General features: G+C 39.2%; 1 protein-coding gene across 16 annotated transcripts in view; it reads left to right on the top strand.

Moving 5' to 3' along the window:
• The window catches only part of PLCB4 (phospholipase C beta 4), a 419,557-nt gene that overhangs the window by 140,743 nt on the left and 262,405 nt on the right, over positions 1-16,409 (top strand). Inside the window, exon 1 of one of the 16 annotated variants that reach the window (XM_045053876.1) lies at positions 1,937-1,957. The exons of the other annotated variants lie outside the window; for them this stretch is intronic. The gene's annotated coding sequence lies outside the window, so the exon portion shown is untranslated. Of the gene's footprint in view, positions 1-1,936; positions 1,958-16,409 lie in introns of those variants that run through there. 16 annotated transcript variants of the gene reach the window in all.

Here is a 16,409-nt window from a genome sequence, read left to right on the forward strand (position 1 = left end):
CTTGAATGTAAACTTGAGTTTCATCAATTGGGTATAGCAACAACTAACATGGTAGAGAATACAAGATGTCAAGAAAGTAAGATCTCCGAGTAGGAGGACAACCAATAAGTATTTTTCACAAATGTGACTTAACTTCTGAGCCCTTTGCACATTGAGGTAACCAGTGAAATGCCTGGGGCTCTAATGATAAGAGGAGAGTTAAGTTCTGGTTATTCTAAGAATTTACAGAATCTTGGGTGCTTCGAGACCAAGAACTATGAGTCTCTTCAATTCTTTCTCTTCCAGTCACCTCGTAACAGAGTGACTGTGATTACCACTCAAAACCCATTGACTATGCATTGATCAATTCCAGATTCTCTCTAGGACCTGCTCTAGCATTTACGTTGTCTGGTGCAAGAGCCACTCATACATAGCATGTGGCTTTGAGCACTCAACATATGGCCAGTTCAAGCTGAGATGTGCTTGCAAGTATAAAATACACATTGGTTTTCAAAGACTTAATATAGAAAAAGTAACAGTATATATAAAAGTATATTACTAATTTTTGTATGTGGAATACTTGTTAAAATATTTTGGGTACATTGGCTTAAAGAAAACATTAAAATTTGACCCGTGTTTACTTTTTTTTTTTTTTTTTTTTTTTTTTTTGAGAGAGAGACAGAGTGCAAACAGGGAAGGGGCAGAGAAAGAGGGAGACACAGAATCTGAAGCAGGCTGCCAGGCTCTGAGCTGTCAGCACAGGGCTGGGCACGGGGCTCGCACCTGTGAACCATGAGATCATGACCTGAGCTGAAGTTGGATGTTTAATCGACTGAGCCACCCAGGTGCCCCTGTGTTTGCTTTTTGTTAACATGGCAACTAGGGGATTTAAAATCACACTTGTGCTCGCATTTTATTTCTGTTGGACAGTGCTAGTCTAGACTGCACTGAGACCCATATAGGAATTAACTGGAGAGGCTTACCTCCTCAAACTCCCATCTCAAAAAGTTAACAAAACAAAACTTTGTAGTGGCTTATGGGAGCTTCCTGATCTGAGTTCTCTTGTCCTTTCTCAGCAAAAGGAGCACTCTGATGGTGCAAGTTAATCATATTTCTGTGGCAAACACAGTAAGTCTTTCCAGATACAGTCTCAAAGTTTTTACATCATTTATATTCAGATTTTTCTTAATAGTGTTTTAAGTCCACATTTGACAGTTGTTCCCTAAGGGGCAGTGTTTATGTGAGGGTGTCTGTTTCTAAAACACATAGAAACAAATAGGGCAAAAGAATCTTTAAACAAGAGAAAAACTACACAGTGCACTTCTAGTCAACATTGATCTTACTGTAAAAATAGTAGAAGAAAGAAAATAAGGTAGTTTTGCATCAATTTAATGGTATCATAATTACTGCTTCTCTTTCTTCATAGAATGCAGGGAATCAGCAAAGAAATTTATTCTTCCTGCTTCTGAGTTGTCAGGGAGTTATTGAAAGCGAACCGCAATGCCATTTCTGCAGCAGAACGAATGTGAGAGGAGAATGGTAAATTAAATAAGGGCGAGATGATTTAGCCAGCTGCTTCAGTCTCCTGACTGATGGCTCATAAGATGCAAATACATGTAGGGCTTTGTGCTATTAAATAGAGTTATGGTTCTCAATTTGAAATGAATACGGTGATGTGGCTGAATAGCCATATTAATGGGATATTTTTGGTCACCCAATTTGTCCTTCGATTATCTCGGCTCCAGAGATGGGAGTGATCAACACTGCGCCTTAATCACGGGGAGTGGAGGGATGGCCTGTCGATAAATTGGGATTGAAGATGGCCTGTGAATTCTTTTACCATATCACTGTGTTCCCCAATTTTGATTTAATATACCATTTCTCTTTCTTGAAGGCTATCTATGGATATAGAGGAATTTTTAAAACCTCATTCAACCCTTGGTGAATCCTCAAAGTTGAGAGGGACATCCTGTGGCTGGTAATTATATGGGAGAGCTCTTAGTATTTCAAAGGTGTTTAGGTGTAGTTGGTCTATACTGTTTGTTGTATTGGGGGGGGGGGGTGCGAAACATACATTACCAGTGAGACCCTACTAATAAATTGTTACTAAATGTTTTTTTCTTTTCTTTATAACTTTTTTTTTAATTTAAATTCCAGTTAGTTGGGGCACCTGGGTGGCTCAGTCTGTTAAGCATCTGACTCTTGATTTCAGCTTAGGTCATGAACTCACAGTTTGTGGGATCCAGCCCTGCATTGGGCTCAGTGCTGATAGCACAGAGCCTGCTTGGGATTCTGTCTCTCTCTCTCTCTCTCTCTCTCTCTCTCTCTCTCTCTCTCTGCCCCTTCCCTCCTTGTGTTCTCTCTCTTAGAGTAAACAAACATAGAAAATAAATTCCAGTTAGTGAATGTAGTATAATATTAGTTTTAGGTGCACAATTTAATGATTCGAGTGTCACTAAATGGTGAAGTACTTTAACTTCCTTAAGAGATTCCAAAATAGTTTCTACTCTTTTTGTCTTTTAATGCTGGAGTTTCTGGATTATAACACCAAGTCACCTTGACAAAACCCCCAGAATCCTAACTAGGGAAATATACTGGGCCAGCGTTGGGAAAAGGATTGTAAAAATGGAGGAGTTTCTGTATTAGTCACTATCCTATAGTTTTCTCTAGGTAATGGTGGTAGAAAGTTTCATTCAGTAAGCATTTATTAAACACTATAAGGCTTGTAAACACTATGTAAGATCAGGAGAATAACCCTAATGGACAGCATGGTGGGTACTTGGCTCCCCTTTGGCTTTTTCAGTGTCCCCTGTCCCCTGTCTCCTGAAGCACCAGGTTAGCATAGCACTTGACTGCTTCTCACCCTTGAATCTCAGGTGGTGGAGATCATGAAATCTAAGGGAAAGTTGTCCAATGCCATTTGTAACTTGTCTGTCTACTCCTTCAAAACCATGTTGAATTTCTTCAAAATCATTACTCCAAGTCTTGAAACATTAGGTTATCTTCATCACAAATGGTTTTAATCTTAACAGTATCCTTCACTTTCTGAGAGAAATGAAAATTTTCTTTTAAGAAAAAATGTTTTTAACGTTTATTTTTGAGAGAGAGAGACAGAGTGTGAGTGGGAGAGGGTCACAGAGAGGGAGACACAGAATCCGAAGCAGGCTCCAGGCTCTGAGCTGTCAGCGCAGTCCCTGATGCGGGGCTTGAACTCAGGTGAGATCAGACCTAAGCCGATGTCAGACATGTACCCGACTGAGCCACCCAGGTGCCCCAGAAATGAAAATTTTCTATTCTAAACTCCAGGTTATCCAGATTTTTATGAATTCAGTTGATGGATAGAGTATATGAAACTTCTGGAATTATGTTTTTTAAAATTTTTTAAATGTTTTTTTTTTTTATTTATTTTTGAGACAGAGACAGAGCATGAGCAGGGGAGGGGCAGAGAGAGAGGGAAACCCAGAATCTGAAGCAGGCTCCAGGCTCTGAGCTGTTAGCACGGAGCCCAACATGGGGCTCGAACCCTTACACTGTGAGATCATGACCTGAACCGAAGTCAGATGCTCAACCTACTGAGCCACCCAGGCGCCCCTGGAATTATTATTTACTATTTTGAGTTTTAGCTCTTCCTGCATGGTGGTTCATATGCTCCACTGCATTAATCCTCATCTATTTATATTTCAATCACCTTGTTCATCTGTTAATCTATTCATCTGCAAAATTCCTGCCAAACTCCGCTATAATAGCTGATACGCAATATATTACACAAGAGTCATTAAGGGCAAATGAAAAAGAATGGTATTCTGACTTTGATCTTTATCTGGAATTCTCCATGACTCTCCTGTAGTGTCTGATGGCAGCAGATGTTCCAAAAGTTAGCTATTGGATAGTCTCAGCTTTTTATCTTCATTCTTGGCATTTTAAAAATTGGATGCCAGCTAGTCAGTACAGTTTACTGTGTTGCAGTTTCTTAAATATCATTGTTGAAATGAAACTATTCATTGTTTTCCAGAGCAAGCAATTTTAACAGTTTTGATGCTAGTTTTCAACTTCCAAGTCATCTCCTGTTTTGTTTTGTTTTGTTTTGTTTTGTTTTGTTTTGTTTTTACACTCTGCATGTAACCCAGCAGCCAATCCTATTGCCTCTACATTCAGAATATATACTGAATTGACAACTTTTCATAATGTCAGGTGTCACCAGCATTGACCAAGCCATGGTCCTCACTACTCTCGACTTTTGTAGCAGGCTGTTAACTGGGTTCTCTGCTTCACCCTTGGCTTGCTACAGTCGTCCAAATAGCAAAGTATGGATCCTTTAAAACTTAAGTCAAACTATGTAACTCTGCTCCTTAAAACTCTCTAGTTCCTTCACATTTAATGGAGAATCAGATTCAATCCATATCTTTGAATGATCCCTTTTTCCGATTTCATTGCCTTCTAGTATCCCCTTGCTCACTCTGCTTTGCTCACACACATCAATCTTATAAAACACACACTCCCCTCAGGGCCTTTGCACCTGCTATCTTTTCTTACTGGTTTCCTCTTCTTCCAGTTCTTTACAAGGTTTACTCTGTTATTTCTCTCATTTCTTTGCTCAAATGCCACTTAAGAGCCCCTTCTGAAGTCCCTGTTTAAAAGAGAACACCCCCCTGCCCCGCCCCGCTTGCTAGAAATGCAATAAATAGTTGTTGAATGGGTAAAGCAACTATTTTTCATGGAAGACATTTAATTTCCTGTTCCATTTATGGGAATAGATAAGGAATGTATAATATTCTTAGCAGAAGATGACACATAAATACTACAACAAAGTAAAAATAAGACATGGTAAAAATTCTAAACCATATATTTAGTTAATTTAAAGTACAAACTGTAACAGAACAAAGACTCAAATTTTTGAAAAATGGAGATCTTTTTTGGAACAGCCAACATTTGTAATGAGCTCATTAATTTATGCAAATGTGTAGTGTTGTTGGTATAGTTTTAAGTATCCTTTTTCTAAATTAGTAAATACTCCTTTTGTGATCAAATTTAAACTATCCATGTACTTGACACAATACCCTTTTATATCTCTGTGTATATGGTATATATACAATTCTATATGACACATGTTTAATTGTCAGTAATTCATGATTTTTGCACTAATGAAAGTTATGAATTAGATTGTTATTTCCTGTTGTTACTTGGGAATCTGTTATTTTTTAAGACTTTATTTTTTTTTAAGTAATGGCTACAGCCAACGTGGGGCTTGAATTTACAACCCCAAGATCATCAAGTCACATACTCTATCAACTGAGCCATTGAGGTGTCCTGGGAATCTGTTATTATTGATGAATCATTATTTGTAGATATTAGATATACACATGCAAACTTATAGAAGGAACATTTCTTCTGTAATGAGAAGATCATCTTCATTTGTAACTGTGTGAATTTACTTAATTGTTTGGCTTGTTGTTTTAGTTCCAAAAGGAATGTTGTATATTACAGACTTAAAGGTAGAAATACATGGTACTGTGAAATCTGATCTTGAAGATTCACAATTTTAAAATCACAGTAAGCTCTCATGAACCACCTCCCCCTTAGAAAGGCTGAAATAATCAGACAAAAAATGGATAGTACCAAGTTGATGAGGATACAGAGCAATTGGAATTCTCCTACATACAGTGCTGGTAGGAATTTAGAATCATTCACCCACTTGGTGAGAAAAATTGGCCGTTTCTTACTCTGTTACACATATATTTAAATATGACCCAGCAATCCCACTCCCAAGTGAAATGAAAACTTTGTTCACACCAAAATTCGTATGCTAATATTTATGGTAGCTTTATTTGTAATTGTCAGAAACTAGAAACAGCCCAGACATGCTTCAGTTGGGGAATGAAAGAACAGACTGGTACATCCGTACGATGAAATCCTACTCAGCAGTTAAGAGGAACAAGCTATCGATGGAAACCTCAACATCGATGGATCACAAAATGCATTATGCTATGTGAAAGGAGTCAGACTCAGAAGGCTACAGAATGTAGGATTCCATACACTAAAGGTGACATTATGAGAACAGAAAACAGATCCATGGTTTGGAGGAGGGGCTGACTACAAAGGGGCAACAGGAAAGAGTTTTGGGGGTAACAGAACTGTTTTATGTCTTGATTGTGGGGTGGTCACGTGACTATGAATTTGTCAAAACTCCTAGATCTATACACCAGAACAAGGGAATTTTAATGTATGTGACTAATAAGGATTTTTAAAAACTTCTATTGAGGTATCATGGGCACACAACATTAGTTTCAGGTATATAAGGTAATTATTCAATATTCGTGTGTATTGCAAAACAATCACGATAAGTCAACATCTGTTACATAATTTTTTTCTTATGCAAACTTGTAAGATTTACTCTTAGCAACTTTCAAATATGTAATATAGTGTCAGCTATAGTCTCTGTGCTGTACATTATATTACTGTGACCTACTTATAATTGGAAGTTGGTACCTTTTGACTTCCTACACCCCTTCACCCATCCCTCATCCCTGCTTCTGGCAACCACCCATCTGTATCCATGAACTTAATTTTTTTTTATTTTTAGATTCCACCTAGAAGTAACATATTGTGGTATTTGTCTTTTTCTGACTTATTTAATATAGCATAATGCCTTCAGGGTCCATCCATGTTGTTGCAATTGGCAAGATTTCATTCTTTCTTGTGGCTGAATATTCTATTTTATATAAATACCACATTTTCTTTAGTCATCCCTGAATGGACACTTGTTTCTATAGCTTGGCTATTATATACACTCCCATGTTCATAGCATCATTATTTATATCTTTTTGAGTTAGTGTTTTTATTTTCTTCAGATAAATACGAAGCAGTGGAATTGCTGGATCGTATAGTAGTTACATTTCTTTTTTTTTGAGGAGCCACCATACTATTACCTGTAGTGGCTGTACTGATTTATATTCCCACCAACAGAGAATGTAATCTTAGAGTTGAGTAGGATATTAGTTGTGGGCTTGTTCATACATGGCCTTTATTATGTTGAGGTATGTTTCCTCTGCACTCACTTTGAGAGTTTTTCCTTCTTTTTTGTTTTTTGAGAGAGAGCGTGCATGAGCCAGGGTGGGGGTAAGGGGAGAAAGAGAGAGAATCTTAAGCAGTCTCCATGCCTGGCATGGGGCTTGATCTCCCAACCCTGAGATCATGACCTGAGCCGAAATCAAGAGTTGGACACTTAACCAATTGAGCCACCGAGTTGCCCCAGAGAGTTTTTATCATAAATGGAAGTTATTTTTTGTCAAATGCTTTTTCTGCATCTATTGAGATCACATAGGATTTATCCTTCTTTCCGTTAACGTGGTATATCATGTTGATGGACTTGTGGGTACTGAAGCATCCTTGCATACCTGGAATAAATCCTACTGGATTGTGGTGTATGATACTTATAATTTATTGCTGAATTCAGTTTGCTAATATTTTGAGGATTTTGCATCTGTGTTCATCAGGGCTAATGGTCTGTCATTTTTCCTTTCTTATGGTGTCCATATCTGGTTTTGCTGTCAGGGTAATGTGGGGCTTACAATGACTTTAGAAGTGTTCCTCTTTTATTTATTTTTTTTGGAAGACTTTGAGAAGGATTGCTATTTTTCTTTGAATATTAGGTAAATTCACCAATGAAGCTGTCTGGTCCTGGGCTTTTGTTTGTAGGGAGTTTTAACATTACTAGTTCAATTTCTTTACCAGTAATTGGTCTGTTCAGATTTTCTGTTTCATCCTGATTCAATCTTGGTAGGTTGTATGCTTCTAGGAATGTACCCATTTATCCTAAGTTGTCCAGTTTGTTAGTGTATAATTGTTTGTAGTCACCTTTTATGGTCCATAATATGCTATAGTATTAAGATATTAGTAGTGTCTCCACTTTCATTTCTGATTTTATTTGAGTCCTCTATTTTTTCTTGGAGAGTCTAGCTAAAGGTTTATCAGTTTTGTTGATCTTTTCAAAGAATCAGCTTTTTTTTTTTTTTTTCTGGTCTTTTCTATTGTCTTTTTCGTCTTTGTTTCATTTATTTCTGTGCTGATTGTTTTTTTTTTCCTGCTAATTTTGAGGGTTTTTTTGTGTTTTTGTTTTTTTTTGTTTGTTTGTTTGTTTTTAGTTCCTTCAGGTATACAGTTAGGCTGTTTGAGATTTTTTTGTGCTTCCTGAGGAAGGCATTTATTTCTATGTACTTCGCTCTTAGCAATGTTTTTGCTGTATCCCATAAGCTTTGGTATGTTGTACTTTGATCTTTGTCTTAAGATATTTTTTATTTCACTTTGATTTCATTTTTGACCTGTTGTTTGGTAGCATGTGTTAGTCTCCACATACTTGTGAATTTTTTAGTTTCCTTGTGGTTGATTTCTAGTATCATTCCATTATGGTGAAAAAAGATGCTTGATGGATTTTCAGTCTTCTTAAATTTCTTATTACCTGTTTTGTAGCCTAACAAATGATCTGGTTTGTGAATATTGATGGGCACTTGAGAAGAAATGTGTACTCTGTTGCTTTTGGATACAATATTCTGTATATATCTGTTAAGGCCATCTAGTCTCACATGTCATTTAAAGCTGATGTTTCCTTATTGATTTTCTATTTGGATTATCTGTCCATTAATGTGAGTGGGGTATTAAAGTCTCCTGTTATTTTATTGCACTCTTTTTCTTCCTTTATGTCTGTTAATATTTGCTTTATATTTTTAGGTGCTTCTGTATTAGGTACATAAATATTTACAAATGTTATATCTTCTTGGATTGACCCTTTTATCATTATGTAATGCCCTTATTACATAATGACATACATAATACATAATGACATTACATAATGTCTCTTCTTACAGTCTTTGTTTTAAAGTATATTTTGTCTGCTATAATTATGGTTACCCCAACTTTCTTTTGGTTTCCATTTGCATGGAAATACCTTCATTTTCATTCTCTGTGTGCTCTTATATCTAAAGTGAGTCTCTTATAGGCAGCATATAGATGGGCCTTGTTTTTTTATCCATTCAGTTACTCTGCCTTTTGATTGGAGAATTTAGTCTATTTATATTTAAAGTAATTATTGATAAGTGTGTACTTAAGTTAATTGTTGTTTGGCTGTTTTGTACAAAACACTGTTCCATTTGTCTTTTGCTATCTTCCTTCATGGTTTGATGACTTTGTTAGTGGTGTGCATAGATTCCTTTCTTATTTTTTGTGTGTATCTACTATAGGTTTTGCTTGGTCATTACCTTGAGACTTACATGTAACAAGTTACATTTATAACAGTCTGTTTTAAGTTGGTAACACATTCTAAAGCTTACATTTGTACTCTCCCCTAGTCATGTTTGTTTTTGATATCACATTTTAGTTTTTTATCTTGTGTATACCTCAGCTCATTATTGTATTTATAATTATTTTTACTACCTTTGTCTTTTAATCTTTATACTACCTTTATAAGTGATTAACCCACTGCCTTTGCTATGTATTTCTTGTGAGATTTAGACTTTGCTGTATGCTTGTTACTAATTAGTACCCTCTTTTCAGCTTGCAGAATTCCATTTAGCAACATTTGTAATGCTGATTTAGTGGTGAAGAACTTTTAAAAGAAGTTTTTAACTTTTGCTTGTCTGGAAAACTCTCTCTCTCCTTCAAGTCTCAATGATAACTTTGTTGAGTAGAGTATGCTTAGGTGGTTTCTTCCAGCACTTTGAATATATTGTATCACTGTCTTCTGTCCTGCAACATTTCTTCAGAGAAATTCACTGATGAACTTATGGGGTTTCCCTTGTACGGAACAGATTGTTTTCCTTTTGCTACTTTTAAGATTCTCTCCTTGTCTTTGACATTTTAATTATAATATATCTTGGTGATGGTCTCTTTAACTTTATCGTATTTCGAATCTGTGGGCTTTCTGGATCTGGATATCTGTTTTCTTACCAAAGTTGGGAGTTTTCAGTCTTCCTATTTCTTTAGTCTGTCTTATTTCTTCAAATAGGTTTTCTGCCCCTTTCTCTCTCCTCTTTCTGAGATGCCTGTAACGCAAATGTTGGCCTGTTCCAGAAGTCCCTTAAAGTCCCTTCTTTTTTTCCTGCTCACATTGGGTGACTTTCTCTGGCCTGTCTTACTGATCCTTTCTTCTGCTTTTTCTTTTTTTCTTTTTAAAAAAATTTTAAGTTTATTTTTGAGAGAGAGCACATGAGCAGGGGAGGAGCAGAGAGAGAGGGAGACAGAATCCAAAGCAGGCTTCATGCTCTGAACTGTCAGCACAGAGCCCAACATGGGGCTCGAACTCACAAACCATGAGATCATGACCTGAGTTGAAGTCAGATGCTTAACCAACTGAGCCACCCAGGCACCTCTCTGCTTTTTCTGATCTGCTATTGAACTACTTTAGTGTATTTTTCAGTGTAGTTAGTGTATTCTTCAGTTCTGTGGTTTGTGTTTGGAACTTTCTCGTGTATTGTCTGTTATATTGTCAGTGTGTTTTATCTCCTTTTCTCCCCAGCTTGGTGAGCATCCTTAAGATTGTTACTTTGAATTCTTTACCAAGCAAATTACTTATCTCCACTTAATGAAGTTTTTTTTTTGTTTTGTTTTGTTTTGTTTTGTTTTTCCCCTGAGGTTTTATGTTGTTCTTTTGTTGGGAACATAGTCCATTGCTGCTTCATTTTGCTTGACTCTCTGTGTTGGTTCTATACAGTAGATGATACAGCCACCTCTCCCATTCTTGAAGATTTGGCCTTGTGAACTTTATTGTTCAATCTTGCTTTAGTTCTTGGTGGTCTCTCAAATGTTTGTGATTGTCCGGGAACCTATTTTATTTTTAATTGATGTCAGTAGTTGAGGGTGTGGCAAGATCAGTCAGTGTCCCAAAGGTGAGAATGTCAGCACCTGAAACCAGACCCTCAGGCCACAACATTTTAAGGAATGCTGTGAAACTGTCAGCATAAGTCCTACTGGCCCCCAGAGCCAGGCAATTGGAAGGTGTACCCTGGGCATCAGTTGCAAAAATCAGGGCTCCAGATGTGTACATAAAACTCCTTTCTGGGAGGTACCAGAAAGCTGTAGTGAGGTGGAAGGAGAGTATCTAGAGATGGTGTCTCCTAGCCTGTGTTCCCTGAGAGTACTTCTGTAGCCTCTAGATATACGCCAAACATGAATCCTGCTGCTAAGGCTGGGGGTCCAGGACTAGCAAGTAGGCCTTTCACAGAGAGGCTGGGGGTATTGCAGTCTGTTTTCTGTCTGTTTCCCTGTGGGTGATTACCTGCTAAGAACGGTCTCTCTTATGGTTATTGCCCTGTGAGACCCAGAAACACGGGCTCCTCTGGCTACCAGAGCTAGGTGATCAAGGGGTATCCTCTGGGCAGCAGTTGTAAAAACCAGGGCACCAGGCTTAAAACTGGGGTACCAGGTATGTAATGTACAAGAGCTCCCATCCTAGAGGTGCTGGTGTTCTGGAGCACGGCAGAGGGAGAGTGCAAGAATAGTGCCTGTCCTCCAAAACCTCAGGAAAGGTTGCAGTCACCCCTTAGATGTATGTTTTATTAGAAGCCTATCTGTCAGGCTGCAGCTATGATGGTAAGCTAATAGTCCTCTTTCACAGAAAGACTGAGCTCCTGGATCTGTTGTCCTTTGCTGTGCCCTGGGTGCAGTAGCTATTTAAGAACTCATTCTTTCTTGGGTTACAGCCCTGTGGGACCCGTGAATAGAAGCCTGTTGGTCACCAGAGCCAGGAGATCTAGAGGTGTCCCCTGGTAGCAGCTGCTGAAATCGGGGCACTAGACAAGGACATAAGCTCCTTTCTGGAAGGTACCAACGAACTGGAGCAAGGTAGAGAGAGATCATAAAGGTGGCATCCACCAGCCTGTGTTTGTGGGAGCACTTCTGTGGGCTCCTCTGAGTGCACCAGACCAGAAGCCTGACCCTCAAGCCAAGCTCCAGGACAAGCAGATAGGCCTCTTTGGCAGGAAGGTCGGACTGTGTTTTGGTCTGCTGTCTGTGCAGTGCCCCAATACTAGTAGTCAGTAAAGAATGGTTTTTCTGATTGTTACATTCCCATGGGACTCATGTATGTAAGCCCCTCCACTGGCCTCCAGAGCCGGGCAATTGAGGGGCGTTCCCTGGGCAGCAGCTGCAAAAACCAGGTCACTAGACGTGAAAACCGGGACATGAGATGTGTGTAGAAGCTCCCCTCTGGGTGCTACTGGCACTCTGTGTGCAGTGGAGATAGAGCATGAAGAGGACACTGACAGCTGCAGTGAGGCAGGGGGGGGGGGGGGATTCCAAAGGTGGCACCTGCTAAAAAGAGGGAAAAGAATAAAGAGAAAAAGGAAAACCTGCTGCAGAGAGAGATCATACAAGAAGGCCCCCATTGAACCATAAAGATGGGACTGGCCGGAAAGGAAACAAAACAAGTATGATGGTTTCTCTTGGCTTCAGCAAAGCAGGAGAGTAGAGTGCTTTAAACTTAGGAAACGAGTCTCTGTCACGTGAAGTCTAGGCACTTTTCTATGGACTGCTTCTGTGCTGGGCCCTGGCGGGTGAGTTTGCAGTCTGCCTACAGGCCTTCTAAGAACTCTTCCTTAGTTCCTCATCCTCCTGGGGTTCTTGTGAGTATGAGCCCTATTCTCAAATCCAGATGTATTGGCAGCTCATGTCTCAGGTGCTGGTCTTAAAAGTTGCGTTGCTCGATGTGGGGTACGAACCCTTTGCTGCAGGTTTTGGGTTCACCCCTGATTGTGCGTTGCCACATTGGGGGTGGGATGCATGACAAGGTTATATTTGGTTGTATTTCAGCCTGTCCTACCCACTTCAGTATGGTCTTCCTCTCATTTGCCCAATGTTGAAGGGGTCACTCTGCCAGTTCTTAGGGTTTTTGTTTCGTTTTGTTTTGTTTTTTCAGAGGAAATTGTTCCATGTATAGCTGTAGAAATGATATCTATGGGAGGTATTGAGCTCAGGATCTTCCTATATCAACATCTTATACTAGAACTTGGAATTTTTTTGATTATTAAAACCAGTTATGGGTTGCTCAGTTGGTTAAGCGTCTCACTCTTGATTCCGGCTCAGCTCACGATCTCATGGTTTGTGGGATTGAGCTGCACTGACAGCATAGAGCCTGCTTAGGATTCCTCCCCTGCCCTCTCTCTCTGTCTCTCTCTCTCTCTGTCTCTCTCTGTCTCTCTCTGTCTCTCTCTCTCTGTCTCTCTCTGTCTCTCTCTGTCTCTCTCTGTCTCTCTCTGTCTCTCTCTCTCTGTCTCTGTCTCTCTCTGTCTCTCTCTGTCTCTCTCTGTCTCTCTCTCTCTGTCTCTCTCTGTCTCTGTCTCTCTGTCTGTGCCCATTCTTGTTCTCTCAAAATAAATAAATATTTAAAACAATCAGTTCTGCCTCTGAACCCAGGCATTGATAAAGCCTGAGTGTTCTAGGTGGGTGTGCACATCTAAGTCTTAGTAACTCATCTCATTTTACTTCAGGTGCTATGGTTTTCTAGAGAGACTTTTTCCTGATTCAAGTGGTATTTGTAGCTTGATGGACTTTGATTCTGATGTCAAAAGTAGTAATGGCAGAAACCCTCCCCATAATCTCTTAGCAGCTGTTTCGTATCCTCAGAGGGACCCTCCTGACACAGTAGTGACAATACTATAAAAACTGGGATTTTGTCCCGAATATTAGAGGTGTAGATAAACTGTCTGCTTTAGTTTCCTCATAAAACCAAATAGACATGAACAGGAAACAGCATGGTATTGTCCATACAAATTACTCCCAAGTTGTGCATTTAGAGCCCTTCTATTGACTAGGGTACCCATCTTAGGGCTCTGACATTGCAACTATGTGTTCTGAGTCTTGGAGAGTTTGCAGAATTCAGTCTTATCAATAAAAACCAAGTTACTGCTGCACTGCTATATATCGGGTGTTAGTGGGCCAGCTCACAATGTGATTTCTCCTGAAACAGATGGTTGATCAGTTGTCTGTTGCCAAAAACTATGTGACAAACATAAATACCAGTCTGAAAATTCTGTCATTCGTAACAAGAGAACATCAAGCGTTGAGTGGTTCTTCTGAGCTGTACCATATTCTCTTTCCTATTCTCACTTGCTTACTGGAAGATACAGTTTATGTTTGTGAAGAATATGAATATATAAAAGTTCTTCAGGTCTTGATTCTTTGTTGAAATCAGCTCAGTTGCCAGTTTTTAGATTATTTGGAGGCCTCTACCTTAGGTGTATCTGCTCCTCTACGGCTGTCTCACGAGTGCTATAAACCTAGATTGATTATGAAATCACCTTCCTACCAACAGATTAGAAGTGAATCAGAACAGGGGTGCCTGGTGGCTCAGTTGGTTGAGTGTCCAACTCTTGATTTTTGGCTCAGGTCATGATCCCAGGGTTGTGGGATCGAGTCCTACACTCAGTGGAGAGCCTAAGATTCTCTTTCTTCCTCTGCCCCTCTCCCCTGTTCATGTGCTCTCTTTCTCTCTCTCTCTTTCTCTCTCAAAAAAAAAAATAATAAAAGCGAATCGCAATGGATTAAAATGACATTTTTCTCCTTGGCATTACTCTAGAGCATCAGTTCTTGAGTTTCTGATGTTACTATTCTTGGTTTACTTTGCACAGGATTATTTTCTCTCATGGGTAGTTATTTGAGTATAGAAACGAGTGGGAAAGGACTGTAATTGAACGCCCACTCGGGACTGCAGGAATGTGATAGGCACTTTTCGTGTATTCTTCCATTTAACTTTACAACAGTGAGTGAGGTAGATAATTTTGCTGCTTTACAACCAGGGAACTAGGTCCAGGAGAGGTTAATTGTCTTGTATTCTCAAAGATCCGTTTCTCTCATTCCATAACCCGCTCTCTTTATACTCTCCAAGTCTCCATTTGGGAATAGTGTTTTCTCATTGCATTCCCACTTTCTGTAGTGGATGGAGATTGCACTGGTCTTTTGAGATTGAGCCCTGAGCTTTCTGTCAGACCTGGTCTGAGAACCAGGTCTGCACCTTGTTTTACTTTTCAGAGTCCCAAGAGATTTGGCCTAATTTTATGTATTTTACAAAGCTGCCATTACACACTTGTCCCTTGTTTCTTTCTCCTCCGTGGTTACCGGTAAAAGAAGATTGAGTCTCACCGTTTCATGGCTCTGAAGAGCAAACCCACAAGACCTTCTCATTTTAATAATTTTAATCACCAAGGAGAAGTAAGAGAGAGAAAACAACAGAAAAAAAAATCAGAGTTTCAAAAATAGTTAAAAGTCTTAGTTCTTGAGACTAGTCAATATACCATAGCTCTTGAAATTCTTCTTAGGCATTATTTTTTTTTAATTTCTTTTTTTTTAATGTTTATTTTTGAGAGACCGAGCATGAGCTCTGGGGGAGCATGAGGGGAAGAGAAAGAGAGGGAGACACAGAATCTGAAGCACACTCTAGGCTCTGAGATGTCAGTACAGAGCGCAACGTGGAGCTCGAAATCATGAACTGTGAGATCATGACCTGAGCTGAAGTTGAACCTACTGAGCAACCCAGGCGCCCCAGGCATTATTTCTTAGAAGCTACTAGATGTCTCTTTTACAGGGATTATTTTTGTTGAGGAACTGTGGTCCAAACCAGATTCAGGTTGGTACCACTGATGAAATTTTCTCTCCCAGTTAGGTCACGTTTCCAGTGATTGTTTAAGCACCAAGGGTTTCATTACAAACCGGCTATGTAAGAGACTTTCAGAAAGCAAAGATATTTCATGTTAGAATGTGCCACTTGACAGGAGTGGGAAATGATATTAGGCTTAGTTTAAAGTATTTTTGCTGCCTAGGACTGGGACCCATAGCCACGTGTCCATTGAACACTTGAAATGTGGCTACTTTGAGTTGAAATGTGCCATCAGTGTGAATGACTCACTGGATTCCAAAGACTTAGAAGGGGGTGGGGGGTGGGGAATCTCCATTTTTATATTGATTACATGTACATGAATTTTGTAATTCTTAATTTTGAGCTTACTGTAGATTCATATGCAGTTATAAAATATAATACAGAGAGAGCCCCTGTTCCCTTCACCCAGTTTTCCCCGTGGTACCATCTTTCGAAACTATAGTATAATAGCCCAACTGCGACATTGACATTCATGCAATTCACTAACCTTATTCAGATTTCATCATTTTATGCATGCATGTGTGTAATTCTTTGCAATTTAATCACCTGTGTAGATGCATATGACCAGTACCACAGTCAAAATACAGAATTGCGTTGAAAGGATTCCCTGTGCTAAGCTTCCGTAGCTATAGCAACCCGCCTCTCCCCCATTCTCCCCCTACCCCCAATTCCTAGGAATCCCTAATCTGTTCTCCATCTGTGTACTTTTGTCATTTCAAGATTGTCATATAAAGGGAATCTCCTATAGTATGGAGCCTTTTGAGATTAGCTTTTCTCACTCAGCAAAATT

Source organism: Felis catus, chromosome A3 (assembly GCF_018350175.1).
Source record: "Felis catus isolate Fca126 chromosome A3, F.catus_Fca126_mat1.0, whole genome shotgun sequence".
NCBI classification, from domain to species: Eukaryota; Metazoa; Chordata; class Mammalia; order Carnivora; family Felidae; genus Felis; species Felis catus.